The sequence below is a fragment of the Oncorhynchus mykiss genome, chromosome 13 (assembly GCF_013265735.2).
Source record: "Oncorhynchus mykiss isolate Arlee chromosome 13, USDA_OmykA_1.1, whole genome shotgun sequence".
Classification (NCBI taxonomy): Eukaryota; Metazoa; Chordata; class Actinopteri; order Salmoniformes; family Salmonidae; genus Oncorhynchus; species Oncorhynchus mykiss.
The window spans coordinates 26,593,070-26,615,094 of record NC_048577.1 but is presented as its reverse complement, the minus strand read 5'-3'; the positions used below and the strand labels follow the sequence as shown (position 1 = coordinate 26,615,094).

General features: G+C 39.8%; 1 pseudogene; it reads left to right on the top strand.

The window, feature by feature from the left end:
- Positions 1–1,230: 1,230 nt before the first annotated feature.
- On the top strand, positions 1,231–20,027 carry LOC118938438 (annotated as a pseudogene).
- Positions 20,028–22,025: the final 1,998 nt, after the last annotated feature.

The window sequence follows — 22,025 nt, the reverse complement described above, 5'->3', positions numbered from 1 at the left end:
TCGGGCTGTATCACCGCCTGGTACGGCAACTGCTCCGCCCACAACCGTAAGGCTCTCCAGAGGGTAGTGAGGTCTGCACAACGCATCACCGGGGGCAAATTACCTGCCCTCCAGGACACCTACAGCACCCGATGTCACAGGAAGGCCATAAAGATCATCAAGGATAACAACCACCCGAGCCACTGCCTGTTCACCCCGCTATCATCCAGAAGGCGAGGTCAGTACAGGTGCATCAAAGCTGGGACCGAGAGACTGAAAAACAGCTTCTATCTCAAGGCCATCAGACTGTTAAACAGCCACCACTAACATTGAGTGGCTGCTGCCAACACACTGACTCAACTCCAGCCACTTTAATAATGGGAATTGATGTAAAATATATCACTAGCCACTTTAAACAATGCTACTTAATATAATGTTTACATACCCTACATTATTCATCTCATATGTCTACGTATATACTGTACTCTATATCATCTACTGCATCTTTATGTAATACATGTATCACTAGCCACTTTAAACTATGCCACTTTGTTTACATTCTCATCTCATATGTATATACTGTACTCGATACCATCTACTGCATCTTGCCTATGCCGTTCTGTACCATCACTCATTCATATATCTTTATGTACATATTCTTTATCACTTTACACTTGTGTGTATAAGGTAGTAGTTTTGGAATTGTTAGCTAGATTACTTGTTGGTTATTACTGCATTGTCGGAACTAGAAGCACAAGCATTTCGCTGCACTCGCATTAACATCTGCTAACCATGTGTATGTGACAAATAAAATTTTATTTGATTTGATTTAGGTAACCAGGTTTTGGGTTAACATATTCTGGTAGTGGGTAAAGTTGATTTATTTATTTCATACAGTAATTTTTGCTCATCTTTATCAAGGGTATCAATAACTAGGTGCTTATTTTGAAATCTAGTTATTTGACTGACTGAATCAGAAATATAGATGTGGAGTTGATGTAGAGTTTGTTTTAAAATCTCATAAAAAATGGAACTAATGAAATAACACTTGTTGCTCTTTGTACGTGTTGATATAATATTCTTATTTAATGGAGAGGAAAAAAACGTTTATCTAAACTGCTTTATAATATAATTCAATGAAGAAGAAAAAAAGTTTTCCCTCCTCAACTGCGTTTCCTCCCTCCAGACAGCAGATGGCGAGATGTGTCTTTCAGGCGATGTTTCTACTGTGACGTATAATCTAGTGGACGGAAAGCTTCTTCAACAAATGCCACCTCGGTAGCTCGCTAGACATCAAAGTCGGAACATTCAAACAGCAATTTACTGGTTTATTTGCCACTATGATGTAAACTTACTTATGTGCAAACAACTAGCTACCTCATTTAATTTAATATTTACGTTGTAAGTCAATTAGCTGGCTGGTTAAGTTAGCACTAGTCTAGTCGCTAATGCTAACTAGCTTTTATCCCCGACCATGAGTTCACTAAGCTACTCTCCTCCTGATAAAGAAGAGGAGGTCTGCTGGACGGAGAAGGAAGCTCTCGTCAAAGAGAAGGCTGTTACAGTACAAGAACAAGTAGAGGGTGGGGCTGTTACCGTGAAAGAGGAGGAGGAGGAGGAAGACGCGTTCAGAGTGAAAGAGGAGGAGGATGCAGGTTTTGGAGAGAAGGAGGTTACTGTGACAGTGAAAGAATATGAAGACGTTTTTTTAATGAAGGATGAAGAGGGGGAGATTACTGTCACATTAGAGGAGGACGAAGAAGAGAAGACTGGAGAACTGATTAACACCAGTAAATATAGTGAGTACTATCTAATAAAACAGGGACAATGATCTGATTAACACCAGTAAATACAGTGAGTACTATCTTATAAAACAGGGACATTGATCTGGTTAACACCAGTAAATACAGTGAGTACTATCATAGCAGGGGCAATGATCTGATTAACACCAGTAAATACAGTGAGTACTATCTTATAAAACAGGGACATTGATCTGATTAACACCAGTAAATACAGTGAGTACTATCATAACAGGGGCATTGATATGATTAACACCAGTAAATACAGTGAGTACTATCATAACAGGGGCATTGATATGATTAACACCAGTAAATACAGTGAGTACTATCATAACAGGGGCATTGATATGATTAACACCAGTAAATACAGTGAGTACTATCATAACAGGGGCATTGATATGATTAACACCAGTAAATACAGTGAGTACTATCATAACAGGGGCATTGATATGATTAACACCAGTAAATACAGTGAGTACTATCATAACAGGGGCATTGATATGATTAACACCAGTAAATACAGTGAGTACTATCTTATAAAACAGGGACATTGATCTGATTAACACCAGTAAATACAGTGAGTACTATCATAACAGGGGCATTGATATGATTAACACCGGTAAATTCAGTGAGTACTATCTTATTAAACAGGGACACAAACTCTGCAGTTGTTGAACTAATGTGTGATTTTAAAAGGGCTTTCTACTCTTGAATATGTTTTTGTATTGTATGGATTGTTCATGACGTCCTCCAGTGATTTTTAACTTTTCCTGTTGAAAAGTGATATATAAATATAGTAAAGTATAAACACACTAAAGGGAAACAAATAAATGTTTTGAGAAAAATAGTGTTTTTTTTAGACAACTGGAAACTAGAAGGAGTGAGTGATGTCATAGTAAGGTATTCAAGGAGTTGGCTTGATGGGAAGTCGTGATGTCATCCAATAGGCGACTGATCTTCATGTGTAATTCATTATTCTTTTTAAAATCCTTCCTGTTCTGTCAAGTCGGTTTTTGATCTAGAAAGCCATTTTCAAGTCTTACCAGAGACTTTCAATACGATTTAAGTCCAAACTGTAACTAGGCCACCCAGGAACATTCAATGTCATCTTGGTAAGCTCCTCCAGTGTAGATTTGGCCTTGTGGTTTAGGTGATTGTCCTGTTAGTACATTTTTTGGTATTCAGATCTCTGAAATGCACTCTACCTACGTAACATTTAGTTTCCTTATATTACGTAGGGAAAACAGTATTCATGGGCACAGAAATTATAAATCATTTGAGTTTGCAAAATCCAGTGGTTCTAACCAAGAGTCACCTTAACTTTATTGAACACCCAAATCAATACTGTCATTAACGCGGTTCTTCAATAATTACACATCATTCTTAATTCTGTAGCTGTTTAGTTACAGTCACATGTTCAACTATCATCAGCTGATCCAGGAAATAATTTTCTGAATGACAGTCAAATGACAAACATCACAACATGCAACAACAACCAAAGTGCTTCTTCATTCATTACTCTGGTATAGACAGTTATGTCGTGCTCCACATTGGATCCAACATCTCTAACAAATTGGTGTTTATAATGTGTCTGCTTGATTTACAGTCGGGTCTCGTTAGTCTGTTTGGACACAGAGATACTTTAGCTCATAATCCTTGATGGATAGGCTATTGTACAACACACAGAGCTATTTTCCTTTATTGAGGACATTTAGAATGACAACACATTACAGAGTAGCCTAGTGGGATTATTCACAAAATTATCTGGTTATGAAATGTCATGACAAAGACATTTTAGTTTCCATCTATCACCTGAAATATGAAATTATGTATAGTCCTAGGTCTATGTTGTTGTTACGTGAAGTTATGGGTCCTACAGTAGGTCTATGTTATTGTTAGGTGAAGTTATGGGTCCTACAGTAGATCTTTGTTGTTTGGGGAAGTTATGGATCCTACAGTAGGGCTATGTTGTAGTTAGGTGAAGTTATGGGTCCTACAGTAGGTCTATGTCGGTCGGAATGGCCGATTAATTAGGGCCGATTTCAAGTTTTCATAACAATTGGAAATCGGTATTTTTGGACACCGATTAACCCACTGTTCCTAGGCCGTCATTGAAAATAAGAATTTGTTCTTAACTGACTTGCCTAGTTAAATAAAGGTTAAAATAAATGTTATAAAAACCAATCAATCAATCATAATCACTAGTTATAACTACACATGGTTAAAGATGTTACTAGTTTATCTAGCGTGTCCTGCGTTGCATATAATCTGACTGAGCGGTGGTAGGCAGAAGCAGGCGTGGAAACATTCATTCATACAGCAATTTTGGGCGTTTTGCCAGCAGTTCTTCATTGTGCATCAAGCATTGCGCTGTTTATGACTTCAAGCCTATCAACTCCTGAGATGAGGCTGGTGTAACCAATGTGAAATGGCTAGCTAGTTAGCGCGCGCTAATAGCGTTTCAAACGTCACTCGCTTTGAGCCTTGGAGTGGTTGTTCCCCTTGCGCTGCATGGGTAAAGCTGCTTCGAGGGTGGCTGTTGTTGTTGTGTTAATGAAATACAAATGGTATAGAGGGAAATAGTCCTATAATTCCTATAATAACTACAAACTAAAACTTCTTACCTGGGAATATTGAAGACTCATGTTAAAAGGAACCACCAGCTTTCATATGTTCTGAGCAAGGAACTTAAACGTTAGCTTTCTTACATAGCACATATTGCACTTTTACTTTCTTCTCCAACACTTTGTTTTTGCATTATTTAAACCAAATTGAACACGTTTCATTATTTATTTGAGGCTAAATTGATTTTATTGATGTATTATATTAAGTTAAAATAAGTGTTCATTCAGTATTGTTGTAATTGCCATTATTACAATTAAATAAAAATAAAAAATATCGTCCGATTAAACGGTATCGGATTTTTTTGTCCCTCCAATAATCGGTATGGGTATGGGCGTTGAAAAATCATAATCGGTTGACCTCTAGTCTATGTTATTGCTAGGTAAAGTTATGGGCCAATTTCTTAAACACTTAGTGTACAAACCCGCATTGTCAGGCTGATGGCAAAGCTAGCCAAAGAACATTTTACTGGTTGAAGTATTTTTTAAAGTATAATTCAGTTGATTTGCAACAATAAAACACACATTTTATTAAGCAGGACATTCAATCGAGCCTTACAATTATAATCCAAAAATAGTGTGAAATGCACTCATTGGTGAATTAGTGAATAGACACAGAGCTTAATGTGAGTTTCATTGAGTAGCACTCCTGATGGTGCTAATATTTAGAATACAAAATGAAAATGAAAATCGTTACTCGCCATTTTTGCTCCAGGCAGATATACTACATCCATAACAATTGGTTTTCTCATTAGCAGGGAGGTGTTTCTGCAACCAAATTGAGTGTACATCGCCCTCGTGCCGCAATTTTAGCAAACACAGAAATGGGCCTATATTGAAGACCAAAAGTCGTCTGGCACACCCCTTAGGGTTTCAGAAACTTTAATAACTTTCTTCTAGCGCACATCACTAGAACACTCATCGATGTTACTACTAATGTGAAAACAAAATTATAGGACATAAACTCGGGAAAAAAAGAAACATCCTCTCACTGCATTTATTTACTAGTGTAAATATTTGTGTGAACATAAGATTCAACAACTGATACAAACTGAACAAGATCCTCAGACATGTGACAAACAGAAATGGAATAATATGTCCCTGAACAAAGAGGGGGTCAAAATCAAAAGTAACAGTCAGTAAGTATCTGGTGTGGCCACCAGCTGCATTAAGTACTGCAGTGCATTTCCTCCTCATGGATTGCACCAGATTTGCCAGTTCTTGCTGTGAGATGTTGCCCCACTCTTCCACCAAGGCACCTGCAAGTTCCCAGACATTTCTATGGGGAATGGCCCTAGTCCTCACCCTCAATCCAAAAGGTCCCAGATGTGCTCAATGGGATTGAGATCCGGGCCCTTCGCTGGCCATGGCAGAACACTGACATTCCTGTCTTGCAGGAAATCATGCACAGAACGAGCAGTATGGCTAGTGGCATTGTCATGTCAGGGTGACTGACAGAGATGCAAGGAAAAAGCCATATCTCAGACTGGCCAGTAAAGAGAAAAGTTTAAGATGGGCAAAATAACAGACACCGGGCAGAGGAACTCTGCCTAGAAGGCCAGCATCTCGGAGTCACCTCTTCACTGTTGACGTTGAGACTGGTGTTTTGCGGGTACTATTTCATGAAGCTGCCAGTTGAAGACTTGTCTGTTTCTCAAAAAAAGTGAACGGGTCTGAATACTTTCCAAAATATAAGACCAAGCTGGAAGTGGAAACGCCAGCCCAGCCACAATCCTAGAGGTTCACTGATGATCAACCTCCTCCTTCACATCTGACTCCTGATGATCAACCTCCTCCTTCACATTTGACTCCTGATGATCAACCTCCTCCTTCACATCTGACTCCAGTGATCAATCCAGAGCGTCTTCTTTTTTGGGCTGAATCCCGATGGACGACGTCATCCAATAGGCCGTCATCACCACCACAAGTTATTTGTCATTCAGGTTATCAATAGGAAGAGCATCAGCAATATGTCCTGTCTGGTAACTTGTCTCGTTTAATGGATTTAAATTGGAAGGTGCACAGGGAGAAACCCCATTAAAATACTTTTGGAAGTCTTTAACTGTATCAAAGTCTGTGACCTGTGATGTTGGGACAAATGATAGTCCCTTATTATACAAGAGGCCAAATTCACAAATTCTACAGCACTACGGCAGAGTCATGTCTTAAGTGTAAAACTAACAATGACTCAATAATCCTTCTGGGAATGTTATGATGTCATAAAGTTATGGACGGAGTTAGAAAGTTGGCTGTCAGAAGGAGTACAATGTAAATTCTGTCTGCATATTTCAAGACATGGCATATGGGGGTGCAGTGAGTTCCCCGATGGTTTTCTCTTCAATCATCTTAAATACTGTACTTAAAAACTGGAAGTCAACCTATCCTCCTTGAGCTAGCTACCGAGCTAGCATACAAACTCTGTAAGTTGATCATCGATATGACGTTGATAAATAGTGCATTGTGGGTAGCTTAGAAGAAATAAGTTAATAAATATGTAACAACGCAAAAACATAACTGTTTGTACTCATAGGTAACCAGATTGTGACTACAAGTTACAAAGTCTAACCACACTGTGTTGTTACACTGGTGAGTAAAAACTCATGCTTCCTGCACTTTAACTTGTCTGAAAACAAAATAAACATTTTACTCAACTGCGTTACCCACTCCAGTCAGCAGAGGGCGGTCTGGGAATTTAAGGTTATGCTGCTTGTGTGACGTATAATGTAGTGGACGGAACGCTTCTTTCAACAGCAACAGTAAATCAGCCACCTCGGTAGCTTGCTAGACAAAATAGCCGAACCAATAAAGCTCTTTAGATGCTTTAGTGATTATTAGCCACTGTTTTAAACCCACTTATGTCGTCTAGTTAGTTATCCGATTTAATTTAATATCTACGGTGTTGTTATTAGTCAGCTAGCGGGCTGGTTAAGCTAGCATTAGCCTAGCTAACATCCACGACCATGAGGTCACGAAGCTACTCTCCTGCTGAAGAAGAGGTCTTCTGGACGGAGAAAGAAGCTCTGGGGCTGAACATTGTCGTGAAAGAGGAGAAGGAAGAGGAGGATGTCACAGTAAAACAAGAAGTAGAGGGTGAGGACGTTACAGTGAAAGAAGAGCAAGACGTTTCAGTGAAAGAAGAAAAAGACGCGTACAGAGTGAAAGAGGAGGATTCCGTTTTTGGAGTGAAAGAGGAAGATGGGGAGTTGACTGTTACATCGAAAAAGGAAGAGGAGGAAACTGGATATCTGGGCCCGGTTTCCCAAACGCATCTTAAGACATCCAATGGTTATAACGATGAACTTAGCCATAAGGTGGTTTTGAGAAAACAGGCCCTGATTAACACTAGTAAGTACTGTCTTAAAAACAGAGGCACAAAATCTGCAGTTGTTGAACTGATGTGTGATGTTAAAGGGAAAATATGCAATAGCTTCATCCAATTTTTGACTTTTAAATGATTTATTTATAGCCATTGATTATTGAAGAATATAACACATGCTTCATGAGCTTAGTTCAACTGTTGTTTTTTTTTTTACTCCAATGTCTAGGAACAATGTATATCAACACTGTATAGCCTCAACATGGTTAGAACTATAATGTTGATATCATGGATGGTCAGTCCTTGCATCCATAGGTCTGTCTATGAATTTGAGATTAGTTACATTTCTCCAGCCCCATCCTCATCGTATTACCAAAACAGTGGTGGAATTGCAGCTTTGTTATTGTTTCAACTATAGATTGGTTGTGTGGGTTTTTTAAACAGCAACAAAATGGCTGCCCAGAGACTTGGTTGGGTTAACAGCTGAGGGATGGGGGAAGGAGAAATGTAACCACTCAAATTAATATTGAACGCTATTGTAGCAACCGTAACCCAAACCTAGCGATATATAGTATATTCTAGAATTCATCCATGATGTCATAATGTTAGTTTATCCAGGTTTCCAGGCTATATAGTATATTCTAGAATTCATCCCCAATGTCATAATGATAGTTTAACCAGGTTTCTAGGATATATAGTATATTCTAGAATTCATCCATGATGTCATAATGATAGTTTAACCAGGTTTCCAGGCTATATAGTATATTCTACAATTCATCCATGATGTCATAGTGATAGTTTAACCAGGTTTCTAGGCTATATAGTATATTCTAGAATTGCCAGTGAATATTTCATTTGGGGGGAAATTATTAGAGCTGTTGATAAGTCATTGTATAATATTCAGCCATTTTTTTTCATGCTATTACATTAAAGGCAAGACATACCTAGATTTAATTACATTCATGAATTGGTTTGAAACCTTTGTTTTAAAACCTACTCACAGTTGGTGTCTTGGCGGATTTGTATAAAATTGTTTGTCATGAAACACTTTGTATTTATTTAAATGTAACCTTTATTTAACTTGGTAAGTCAGTTAAGAACAAATTCTTATTTACAATTACTGACGACGCTGGGCCAATTGTGTGCCGCCCTATGTGGGAATCCCAATCACGACCGGTTGTAATACAGCCTGGATTTGATCCAGGGTGTCTGTAGTGGGACCTCAAGCACTGAGATGCAGTGTCCACTGCGCCACTTGGGAACCCCAAAATCATGTTCTAGTGCTGTCCCCAACTAAAATACATCTTGGTCAACCAAGAGTCATCTGTTCTTTCTACCAATCGCCCCATGTGTTTTTATAAAATCAACTGTATGTACTGAACTGGAATGATGCTTTAAGCTATTTGATTAAATAAGACACACAATGACTGGAGGGAGCCAGAGAACAAAAGATAACCTAACCAGAAGAAAGAAATTCTGCCGTTATGCTCCTGAAGTTTCCGGTAATGGGCTTCACCAGCGGTCGGCACACTTTTCCATTTGGAGTGCAAATGTATCTTACCCATTTCTACCGATCTGTGTGCCAGTTATGCTTTTCATATGCACATTTTCGTGGAACAGTTTCATTTCATTTATGATAGTATCTCAAAAATATTAATCTACATTCTATCAAAATTAAAATTATATAACTCTAAAAGTAACTTTTATTGCCAACTATATCATTTTTTTTTGCCAACATATAAAAACTGCAGGTAGAAAATATCCTGATAAAAATAAATATCCCATCAATCACATTGGCTGCACATGGCCTGTCAGAGTTTCCCCGCTAGTGAGTTCGGGACAGACACAGCTGTTGGCTATTAGTGCAAAGGATAAGAAGTAATCAGGTATTTTAATCAGACATTTTCACTGGATCAGAGCATTACATTTTTCCCTTTCCACCGAGTGGTTATCAAAAGGGTGAGAGCTGGAAATCTTTTACAAAAATACTTTGAGGAACTATTGTCATTCGCAATTTATTTTGATTAGACTTTTTTTGAGATGAAGAAAAAATGTATTTTAAACTCATTAGTGGTGGTGCGTTAAGACAATCAGAAATACTATCAGACATCCCCAAATGGGCACATTTATAGGCCTACATTTGCGCTCAGGCCAGGTAGACTAGTCCTACTTCTATATGCGTAATCAGGTGTGCATCCTTACTCAACATTGACAGGTGTGTTTTCAAACAAAAGACAATGAATAAATTGACAAAACTGCCGCATCTTGCGGGGTCAAATCAAATGTAATTGGTCGTGTCTTTGGCAGCATTAAAGTGAAGACTTGTTTTATCAAATAAATTCTCTGTAATAATTATTAGGTAATTAACTAAGTTTTGTGCCAATTTGGCGAACACAGTGTACAAACCCTCATTGTCAGGCTGATGTTAAAGCTAGCCAAAGAGCATTTTACTGGTTGAAGTGTTTTTTTTAAGTATAAAGTGATATTTGCGATGATAACACAAACATTATATTAAGCAGGACATTCAAACGAGCCTTACAATTATAAAACAAAGTAGTGTGAAATTCACTAATAAGCAATCTGGAAATGGAGGTTACTCCCCTGAGTTTTCCCCCATTCACAGATATACCAGATATACTACATCCATAACTAGTGGTTTCCTCATTAGCAGATATGGTACATCCATAACTAGTGGTTTCCTCATTACCAGATATACTACATCCATAACTAGCGGTTTCCTCATTAGCATGGAGGAGTTTCTGCAACTAAATTGTATGTGCAACGCCCTTGTGCGGCAATTTTAGCATACACAGAAATTGTCCTATATTGGAGACCAAATGTTGTCTGGCACATTGCTTAGGGTTTCAACAACTTGAATAACTCAATCATCGATGTTACTACTAATGTGGAAACAAGACAAAATATGACTATGCTTGCTCATTTTGTGGGCCTTTAACCATCTGTCTGACTTTGTTGTTCACGCAGGAGAGAGACGTGGATCCTCTGGGGAGCCTCAACAATCTCATGATGCTGACAAGGCAGAGAAGAGTCTCTCCACATTTGAACACAAGAAACACCAGCAGAAACCCACAGGGAAGAGAACTTACCGCTGCTCTGACTGTGGGAAGAGATTCACCTCATCAGCGGGCATTAAAATTCATCAGAGAATCCACACAGGAGAGAAACCTTTTAGCTGTACTCAATGTGGGAAGAGTTTTACTCAATCATCCAGCCTAATATCACACCGTAGAACACACACAGGAGAGAAACCTTATAACTGTGCTCAATGTGGGAAGAGTTTTACTAGGTCAACCGGCCTGAAATCACACAAGAGAACACACACAGGAGAGAAACCTTATAGCTGTCTTGAATGTGGCAAGAGTTATGTTACATCTAGCAGTCTGACTAAACACCTGAGAACACACACAGGAGAGAAACCTTATAGCTGTGATGAATGTGGGAAGAGATTTGTTACATCTAACAGTCTGACAAAACACCGGAGAACGCACACAGGAGAGAAACCGTATAGCTGTGCTCAATGTGGGAAGAGCTTTATTGAGTCTAGCTGTCTGACTAAACACCAGAGAACACACACAGGAGAGAAACCTTTTAGCTGTACTCAATGTGGGAAGAGTTTTACTCAATCAGCCAGCCTGAAATCACACCGTAGAACACACACAGGAGAGAAACCTTGTAGCTGTGCTCAATGTGGGAAGAGTTTTACTCAATCAGCCGGCCTGATATCACACCAGAGAAAACACACACAGGAGAGAAATCTTATAGCTGTGCTCAATGTGGGAAGAGTTTTACTACGTCTAGCAAGCGGACTACAAACCATATAACACATACAGGAGAGAAATCTCAGTTGTGATCAGTGTGACCAGAGATAATCTGATAAAATACCTCTGATCAAACATCAGAAAATGCATTCATGAAGGAGTTGTTTCATGATATCAATGAATTAATGTCACAATGTAGAATGTTTAAACATTGTAGTAGGACTATTTGAATAATGTCACAATGTAGAACTCTAAACGTTTGCCCCCTGTTCTATTGATTTCAATTTGATAGGGATATTAGCCTCACGGAGAAATACAGGCCTTGAATTGAAAGAGTTACTATTTATGTGATTTAACAAAAATTGACTAACAAAAAAAAGAGTTGTGTTACACTTACCAAGTTGGTGACCCACTTGAATCAATATGCAACACTTCAAAATGTAGCAAGCTTTTTTCTACAAATTGTCCTCTAACCAGGGATGTACACATTCCCAGATTCCGTGTGGTTTTTGAGCTTTTAGTTTTAACAGGACGTGCAACCTCATCTCCATCCTCTCGCACTTATTATTTTAACGATGAGTTATGACAAATAAGTGTTGTGTTCTTTGTTTAGCGAACCCTACATTTAAATGCATCACTCCAAAATGTAGCTGACTGTCTTCTGCAGGTTGTCCTTTAATCTCCCGTTTCCATGTTTTTTTTAGTTGTGTTAGTTGTACAACCTAATTTCCCCCCTAATCGATATCAGTGATTTCTTGCTACTTGTCAAAACAACAGTGTTTCTGGTGCTTGTACAGTTTATAAGGAGCTTGTTTAAACAATACAAGTAATATGATTATTGTGGCAGATGTTTGTGTATATAGCCCATTTTATGGTTAGGTTTTCAGTTTATCCCAAACTGTTTCTGCATATTGGTTATTGATTCGTAAACGTTAAAACTGTGTTTTGACATTGGGGATATCTCACCTAGCAAAATGTAATTGAAAATAAGACTATGCAACCAAATATTTAATATTTACATTTCATGTAACATTTAGTAATCATAATTATTTATGTAACCAACTGACAATTTTTGGGTACAATTATATTGACATTGTTGCCCTGCTTTTAGAATATCAGGATTAATTCTCAGATGTGCCAGCCCAAATGTACTAGAGCATGTGGTAAGGACAACTTGGTTGCTGATTGTCTCAAGGGTGGGCAGTCAAAATATTTGTGTTGTGCATTTAATAACCAGTGTGTTACCATGGATCATGGATCACAATTTTTTTTTTTTTCCATGTTGGAGATTAGTTTTATCTCTTCTTATCTGTATTTTTTTTTAAACTGCACTGTTGGTTAGGGGCTCATAAGTAAACATTTCACTGTTAGGTCTACACATGTATTCAGCGCATGTGACTAATACAATTTGATTTGAGTTTTGTTTGGGCTCGTTCCAAGGGGACGAGAGTTCTAGAAGCTAGTGAGTTTTAGGAAGACGAGAGCAATGTAAAGAGATGGGGTGAATGAGTGGGGAAAAGTATATTTGACACAAATTACCTTCATAATATCAAAGAACAAATGTGTGCCTGAGGAGAAATGAACTTTCATACAGCCAGAAGGGTGAGAAATTACACCAATATCAGTGGTCAATTTGCACTAATGTAAATAAACATAGATGATGGAACATATTACCTTTTGCTGATGTGATGAACCACTAAGGGGACACAAATATTTACCATCTAAACCACGTGTGACCTCTCACCTCTCTGGCTGTAGAAGTGTTTTTCCTAACTAGTCCCTCAACAGCTCTCTGACTGAGCTCCACCCTCACTGGGTCCTCAGAGGAGAGGAAGGCTGAGGAGGGATGGAAGGATTAATGGATCAAGTCAGTCAAAGTGTAGAGATGCTGTCTGACAAAATCACTATTTTAGTACTTCGTTAAAGTAAGTTAGGCTTTATGACTGCTGAATACCAACTATCAATCACTTAGATCATGTATTTTCAGGTAGAGATACATCCTTGGGATGTCCCTAGCCCATTGAAGTTGACATTTAAAATTGTTAGGGTTTTAGGGTAGGGATGTCCCAAGGATCCCGGGTAGAATTTACCTTTACATAGCAGGTGATGAGTTCTGAACTAGAAAATATGAAATATCCTTATGTAAAATTGAATGAAACAATTATGTATGTTGATGCTAATATAATGTACAATATTCCATGATGTTTCTATATGATAACAAGAGTAATATATTTAATATGCCATATACTATTTTTTAACAGTTTCACTAATTAACTTAATCTTTATGATTCAAGGTCAGTTCACCGTCTCACCTCATACTGTATTGGAGCAGCAGCAGCTGACTGCCCAGTTCACCGTCTCACCTCATACTGTATTGGAGCAGCAGCAGCTGACTTGTTCGTTGATGCTAATCATCATGTTGCGAATTTGAGAGTAAATAGAGCCGACTACAACTCTAAAAATGAAGGGTTCAACTGGAATTGTTCTCAGATCCCCTAAGAACCTTAGGGTTCTTGGTCAATGAAAAACAGCCCCAAAAAGGTTCTTCAAAGAACTTGTTAGAAGGTGGGTTCATCGAGGAACCTCCGTTGTTGCTGGACTTCTTCCGGGAACTTCACAATTACAACTGAAAACGATGGTGACAAGTTTGGATGCGACAACAAGTTAAAGAGGTTAAGTTGGGTTGATGTTTGGCTCTGAATATGTCTCGAAATAATTAATATAATAATATAACATACTAATAATGAATAACGAAGACAATGATGGTTTTCAGTGAATATCTTCCGTAACGTTACTATAGTTAATTACCGTAAATATTAGAAAGCCGGGTTTGACCGTTGGCGTTGTATGAGCTACAGTACAGTACCGTTATCTAGCTAGATAACGTTATGTCCTAACTAGGCACAACTAGATTTGGATTATTTCCCTCAACTATATTCGTTCCCATATATTGCATATCGTTTCCATAAAGCCAACATGGCTTTACACTCATTAACGTAAGTTTCCAATCTAGAGCAGTTCTCAGTTTTGTGATAATGAACTAGCAAACGTTAACTAACTAAGGACGGTGACCTGTCCTTACGAGATGTTACAACAAACTGAATCGTCAATGGAGGTCTTCCTCTTTATATAGCCCGCTACAGCATGCAATACTATTAACTCACAAGGGGGCATAACGTTACATGTACAATACTATCCCATTTTGGAAACGTTGCAGGTCCGCGTTAATTATCTTAATTATCTTTTCTGATCTTCTCCAAAATGAATCAAGTCCATGGAATGTGTAGCGTCTTAACACTTAGTACTTATTTATGTAATAAGAAAGACTGAATACAAGCAATTGAACTGGAGCTTCACATTTACTCAAACGAGTTAGTACCAGAATAACATAGAACAACACTGCGCATGACCAAGGGTGCTCCATCCTTAAAGGGGACATCAGTAATTAACAGAACATAACATTCCTTCTCTTATACAATCAGAGTTACTTTTACCAAACCACAACTGAAACATTTCCCAGAACTTGTTGTAGTTATTTTGCATCTTTTAATTTGAACTTGAACAGTTCGTTTGTTTATAAGTCTAGTCTGTCTGGTGGACGGTGCCTTCGTTCTGGGTAGCGCCTCGGATTGTCTGGAGACTCCTGAACATCCTCAGTGTGTGCTTGTTCCATTATAGCTTCTGCTATAGCAGCACCTTCATCAACACGTTCCCTTCTTTCAGCCTGGGGTTTCTTTACTGCCCCACCGTCCTCTACAGTTCCCTGTGTGTCCCTCTCAGGATCTCTCTGTGCCTGTTCTCTCTCGATTGTTGTGCTGTTTTCCGTGGAATGCATTTGGTTAATGTGACGCCGCCACATTATGTCTGGGCTCACTTGAACCTGGTAAGTTCTGGGTCCCGTTTGTGTGTGTACAGTCCCTCTTGTCCATTTCCCTCCTCTTCTGTAGTCTCGCACCATCACTTCCTGTCCTGTTTGGAGATGGCGCTCCCGGCCACCGGAGAGCATCTTGGCTTGTTTGTTCAGCACTTCATTACGCCTGTTTGGCTTCATGATGTCCAGCTGTGTGCGGAGAGGCCTCCCGAACATCAGTGCGGCTGGGCTTTCATTTGTCGTGGCATGTGGGGTGTTTCGGTAGGAGGCCAGGAACTTGGCCAGTCTTGTTTGCAAAGTCCCTTCGTCTCGTTTTGCTGCACGGAGTCCTTGCTTTAGGGTTTGCACAAAGCGTTCTGCCAGACCATTGGTGGCAGGGTGGTACGGAGCTGAGGTTGAGTGTTTGATTCCATTTACTGACATGAATCTTGTAAACTCGTCACTTACAAAAGCTTGCACGTTGTCACTTACCAGCTGCAGTGGCAAACCGAAGCGTGCAAACGTTGTTCTGAGACACTCTATCGTCTGAGCTGAGGTGGAGGAGTCAGTGCAAAACACTTCTGGCCATTTGGAATGGGCATCAACTATAACCAGAAACATGTGCTTTTCAAAGGGACCAGCTTAGTCCACATGAATTCTCTGCCATGGCTCTGCGGGCCATTCCCATGGGTGGACTGGGACAGGAGCAGGCATGTGAAGGGTTTCCAAACATCCGCTACAGTTCTTTGTCATATTTTCCAGACCTGGCCACCAGAAGTGGCTCCTTGCGAGCAGCTTCATTTTGACAATTCCAACATGACCTTCATGTAGTTGCTGCAAGACTAGATGTTGGCATTTCTGGGGTCTCATGACTCTCATTCCCCACATCAAATATCCTTGGTACGTTGTAATTTCGTTTCTCCGCTGGAAATACGGAGTCAGCTCCTTTCTGCCAGTAGCTGGCCATCCTGACATGGTGTAGGTGTACACTTTTGACAAGGTCACATCTTTCCTTGTCTCCTGTTTGATAACTGTGCTTGTGACTGGTAGTGCCTCGAGCTGAGCGGTATGGAACATGTCCACTGCATCCACCCTCCTTTGTCTTTCTCTTGTGCACGGCAGTCTGGATAATCCATCTGCATTTGTGTGGAGGGATGACGGCTTAAACTCAATGTCATACATATGACTGGCAAGGAACAGGGCATATCACTGTAACCTGGCTGCTGTCATTGCCGGAATGCCTTTCTTTGGACTGAAAATGGAACGCAACGGCTGGTGATCTGTAACCAGTGTGAAACGCTTGCCATATAGGTATGCGTGGAATTTATTGACGCCCCACACTAGTGCCAGTGCTTCTTTGTCGATTTGTAAGTAGTTTTTCTCTGCATCATTCAATGTTCGTGACGCAAATGCAACTGGCCTCTCTGACCCATCTTTCAGTGTGTGTGAAAGGATTGCTCCTAATCCATAAGGGGACGGATCACAAGCCAACTTCACTGGCATTTCAGGGTCGTAATGCATCAGGACCTGTTCTGATGTTATGAGCCGTTTTGCCTCCAGAAATGCATTTTCACACTGCTCTGTCCACCGCCATGTCCTATTCTTTTCCAGGAGCTGATTTAGAGGCTGGAGTACTGCTGAAAGGTTTGGGAGGAATCTTCTGTAGTAATTGATCAGTCCCGTGAAAGATCTCACTTCTGTGATATTTTGTGGTCGTGGTGCCTGTACCACTGCCTCAATTTTGTCCTGTGTTTTGTGCAATCCATTGCAGTCAGTATCATGTCCACAGAAGACAATCTTGTCTTTGAAGAACTCACACTTCTGTAAGTTTGCATGTAGACCATACTCTTTCAGTCTTTTCAGGACCTCTTCCAGGTTAGCCAGGTGCTCTTTGTCGGTGCGTCCTGTTATGATCATGTCATCCAGGATACACTGGGTTCCTGGGATTCCTTGCAAAATCTGGTCAATAGTTCATTGCCAAATGGCTGGGGCTGATGCAATGCCAAAAACCAGGCGGTTATACCTGTATAGACCTTTGTGTGTGTTTATTGTCAGGTACTGTTTGGAACTCTCTTCAACCGGTAGCTGCAGGTAAGCCTGTTTCAGATCGATTTTACTGAAGTGTTTCCCACCAGCTAGTGCAGCAAAGATGTCATCCAGACGTGGTAGGGGGTATTGGTCCACATGCAACATTGAATTCACAGTTACCTTGAAGTCCCCACACATTCTAACAGACCCGTCTTTCTTCACAATAGGAACTATGGGTGTGGCCCATTCGCTTCTGTCCACTTTCGTCAGGATCCCTGTATCCTGCAAGCGATCGATTTCTGCTTCCACCTTTGGTCTCAAGGAGTATGGAACAGATCTGGCTTTTCAGAATTTTGGGGTTGCGTCATCTCTTAGTACAAGTTTTGCTGTGAAGCCTTTTACTGTTCCCATCTGATCACTGAAAACTGTGTTGTATTTCTTCCGCAAGTGTTCCAGTGTTTGGTCTGTGCCTTTCTCTTTGGACTGGAACGTGTGGAGCATTTTCAAGTCACACCAATTCAGCTTTATTTTTGAAAGCCATTCCCTGCCAAATAATGGGGGGCCAGTTCCAGGCACCACATACAGCTGTAACTGCTGTGTTTGCCCCCCATAATGCACTCTGACCTGCAACGCCCCCATTGGGCTCAATCTCTCTCCTGAGTATGTCTTCAGCAACACATTTGTGTTCTTCAGCTTGATAGCCTTAAAGTGCTCATTGTAGACGGTAGTGGAAATGATAGACACTGCAGATCCTGTGTCCAGCTCCGTTTTGAGGGGTTTGCCTTCGATATCTGGTGTCACCCATATTATGCTACTGCTGGGAGAAGTCACTGTGTTTAACTCCATTGTACCAATTAATCGTTCATCTGAATCACTGCCACTGTTCTCTGCTAGTGCATTCACAGACCCTTTCATTTTCTCAGTTTTCCTGTTGTGACTGAATTTTGCTTTGCATGCTCTTTGAATGTTCCCCCTTCTACTGCATTTGTGACAAATTTCGTCTTTGAAACGGCAGTCCTCTGGTCTGTGACCATCTCTGTCACACCTGTTGCATTTTTCGGCCACACGGGGCGCTGTCGACTGCGTGAAAACTTGTGCAGGGAAATTTGTGACAGGTCAGTACTTCTTTTACTTTGCAACTCAAATGCATCTTTAGTCGTGATTTCCATAGCCACAGCAATTTCAACAGCCTTTGCAAACGTGAGCTCTGAATCTGTGAGCAAACGTTTTTGAATGTGTTCATGTTTCAGTCCACAAACAAATCTATCCCTTTAATGTGTAATTTAGGTTCTCTCCAAACTGGCAATGTTCAGACAGTTTCTTCAACTCTGCTACATATGTACTAACACCCTCATTCTGATCTCTCTTGTGGAAACGAAAACGTTCAGCGATGAGGAGTGGTTTAGGTGATAGGTGATTTTGCAATATCTCCACAATCTCTGTGAATGTTTTATTTGAGGGCTTCAGAGGGGCAGTCAGATCTCTTAGCAAACTGTATGTTTTTGGGCCAATTAAACTCAACAACGCTGGTACTCTTTTGTTATCAGCAATGTCGTTTGCAATGAAGTACTGTTCCAGTCGTTCAATGTAAGTTGCCCAGTTTTCTTGCGTGTCATCAAACACATCTATTTTCCAGATGCTAGCCATTCTCTTTTACCTCCGGCTCCACGGGTCTTTGATCTGCCGCCTCGTTGTCGTCAGCTCTCCCCAAAACGAGATATCAAGGACTAGCAGAGGTAGAGAGGCAGGGGTGAGGACATCATCCTGGTATTTTGACAGTCCCCGAAGGACAATACAGAAGAGGGATTTGCTCTTGTTCCTTCCCTTTCTCTAATGTATTTTGTAATAAAATTTGCAAGTGTAGTAAGATCAATGCTTTACTAGGACTGGAGACCACAGCAGCGATTCTGCTCTTGCCCAACCTCTTCAATGAGGACCCGAGTGGCCTTTATGTCCGTGACAAGGTATGCCTATGCACCAATCATCTGTTTCTTCATAAACATAAGTGTGCATGGTTATATAAAACTACAGCTGAACATTTGTTATGTTCTTTGTTAATTGTATGTGTATTAATCTTTTCTTACTTTTGTTGACACAGATTTCACCGCTCTTCACTCCTTTACTGCACATCAGCGGAAATCCATTTCACCATGAGAGTGAAATCCCACTGGCCTTTGATGGGGAGAACATCCACAACATCGAGGACGTCTCCATGGGACTTGGGGCTCTGCTATGGCTGTATTTTTTATTTTCCCTTAAATTTCCCAAAAATGTCAGAAAAACACATGTTGTTAAGTTACTGTGTTCTGGGGAAAAGAGAAGTTGGGTGACGTTACCAGGGCCGGTCATAAAGATGGCAAACTTCCTAACATAACTAAGTGGATATGATACACACTAAAGCTGAAAAATCTGTATTTAGCATCAAGTCTACAATATTGTTAGTTTACCTATGATTCATTTTTAATGCATGTTGTTTTTATTGTACATCATTATTATTATTTTAAATGTCATGAAAAGCATTTTACAAAGTAATGTTATTATTTAATATGGTCTGACATGTCTGCAGAAATGTTGCAATTTGTAATGTGTTTTGTTTGGTAAATTGTAGTGTAAATATTAATTCACATTTGTGGTGCCACTAAATAAACAATTCATTATTTAAGTAAATATTGTCAATATTATTATATGTTTTTATAATGGAGGGAGGGTGGACAAGGAGTTAAAAAATGAACCCCTAAAGGTTCTTTGAGGAACCATGATAAGGGGTTTTTCAAATAACTTATAGGGGTTCCCACAAAAGGTTCTTCAAATAACTTTTTGTCTGAAAGTATTTTCTCAACTGCGATACCAACTCCAGTCAGCAGATGGCGATGTGCGTCTTTCAGGTGATTCTGCCACTGTGAGGTGTATTCTAGTGGACGGGACGCTCCTTCAACATCAACAGTTTGTCAGACACTTCGGTTCACTCGAACTTGATGGAAAAAAAGGTTTATTCAATAAATCTAGCAGTTCCTCTCATACTGGGAAGACCCCCACAGGCATTAAAGGTAGTTTTATTTCAAATGTAGTACCCGGATGGAGAAAATCCAATAAGCGTTTTATAGTTTCATCTTTAGGGTAATTTACCCTAAAGTGGACACACTCCCATCAGTTTCTGAGACAACTGCCCAGACTTTGTAGACTGTTTAATAACGCTTAAACCTCATCTTTATCGAATGATCCATTAAAGATACCAACTTAAAACCTACGTTTGTTTACATATGGGTTGTTTAAATTGTATTTCATTATATTCGCAGTTTTACTTTATCAAATCTATAGTAATCATTATACACAATAACAATTCATCATATTTTCATATATTCACAGAATCCATATAAAACGTAAGAAATTATTTGGTACTCACGAAAACCATTCAATTAGCTTTTTCAAGGACTCTCCATAGCTAAGAAGCAGCTCTCCAAACGTACTCCCAGCAGAATTTTAAAAATAACTTTTGTTTCCCAGACAATGACCATGGGATCGTCAACGGTTTTCTATCCTCTCAGAGACCACTGGAAAAATCAAGGCTCCCAGGAACTATAGACCTTCCGCTGCTTTCTAAAATATCATCCTGTTTATTATCCAAACTTCAATAATCTGAGTTAGCATATTTCTATATGTTACTATCCAAACGTCAGATTAAGACTCATTTCCACATTCACACAACTCTCATATCAGTCACACAATGTTATTCCCAAACATACCTAATCAATTAGTTGTTTTTCAACAATATTTTAACCTGTAGGAATATTTTCACATTTCTATCTCATGGTTAGCTCCGGGGATAATGTAACTCATACATGTACATCTTTCAATACTTCTAAAATGGGGTCCAGGTTTTAAAAAATTACAGGTGCACCTTACTATCTTCTACTATATCATAAATGGTCTTAACTAGTAAACACAGATTCTAGTTTTCATCCAGTTCACACAGATAGCTGCCTCGGCCCTGTTTACACCTCCAAGGTGCCCCCCTCACACAGAAATACACACTCAGAGCCTACGAGGATTTTCTAAAAACTCCTCTTTACGTGTTTCGCTCGTCTTTCTTTTTTTAAACTACGTTTGAGATGTGGTATCCACTCGGCTCGCTGCCTCTCAGATCAAAGGTTGGACCATCTGCTCCGTTCCCAAAGTGTGGTCTCCCTGAGATCCCATGTTTGAGGGATCCCTCGTGCACGATTTACCCAGGTCGTCAGGAGCGGTCACCAAGTGAAGATTAACATCCCCATCGCCAAATGTGGTTAATTTCTTTAATATCAAATGAGACAAATTTAGGAGAGTAGTTTAGGGAGCTCATGGTCGGGGATGTTAGCTAGCAATCATTAGCGACTAGACTAGTGCTAATTTAACCAGCCAGCTACTATAGCTGACTAATACAAAATAACGTAACATTAAATAGGTTAACAAGTAGATACGACCTAAGTGTGTCGAAAACACAGTAGCTAATATTCACCGAAAGCGTATAAATAGCTTGAATCTTTCGGCTATGTTGGCTAGCAAGCTGAGGTGGTTGACGAGCTGTTTATGAAGAACCGTCCACTAGATTATACATAACGCTGGCAGCGTCGCCTGAAAGACCCACATCGCCGTCTGCTGACTGGAGGGGAAACG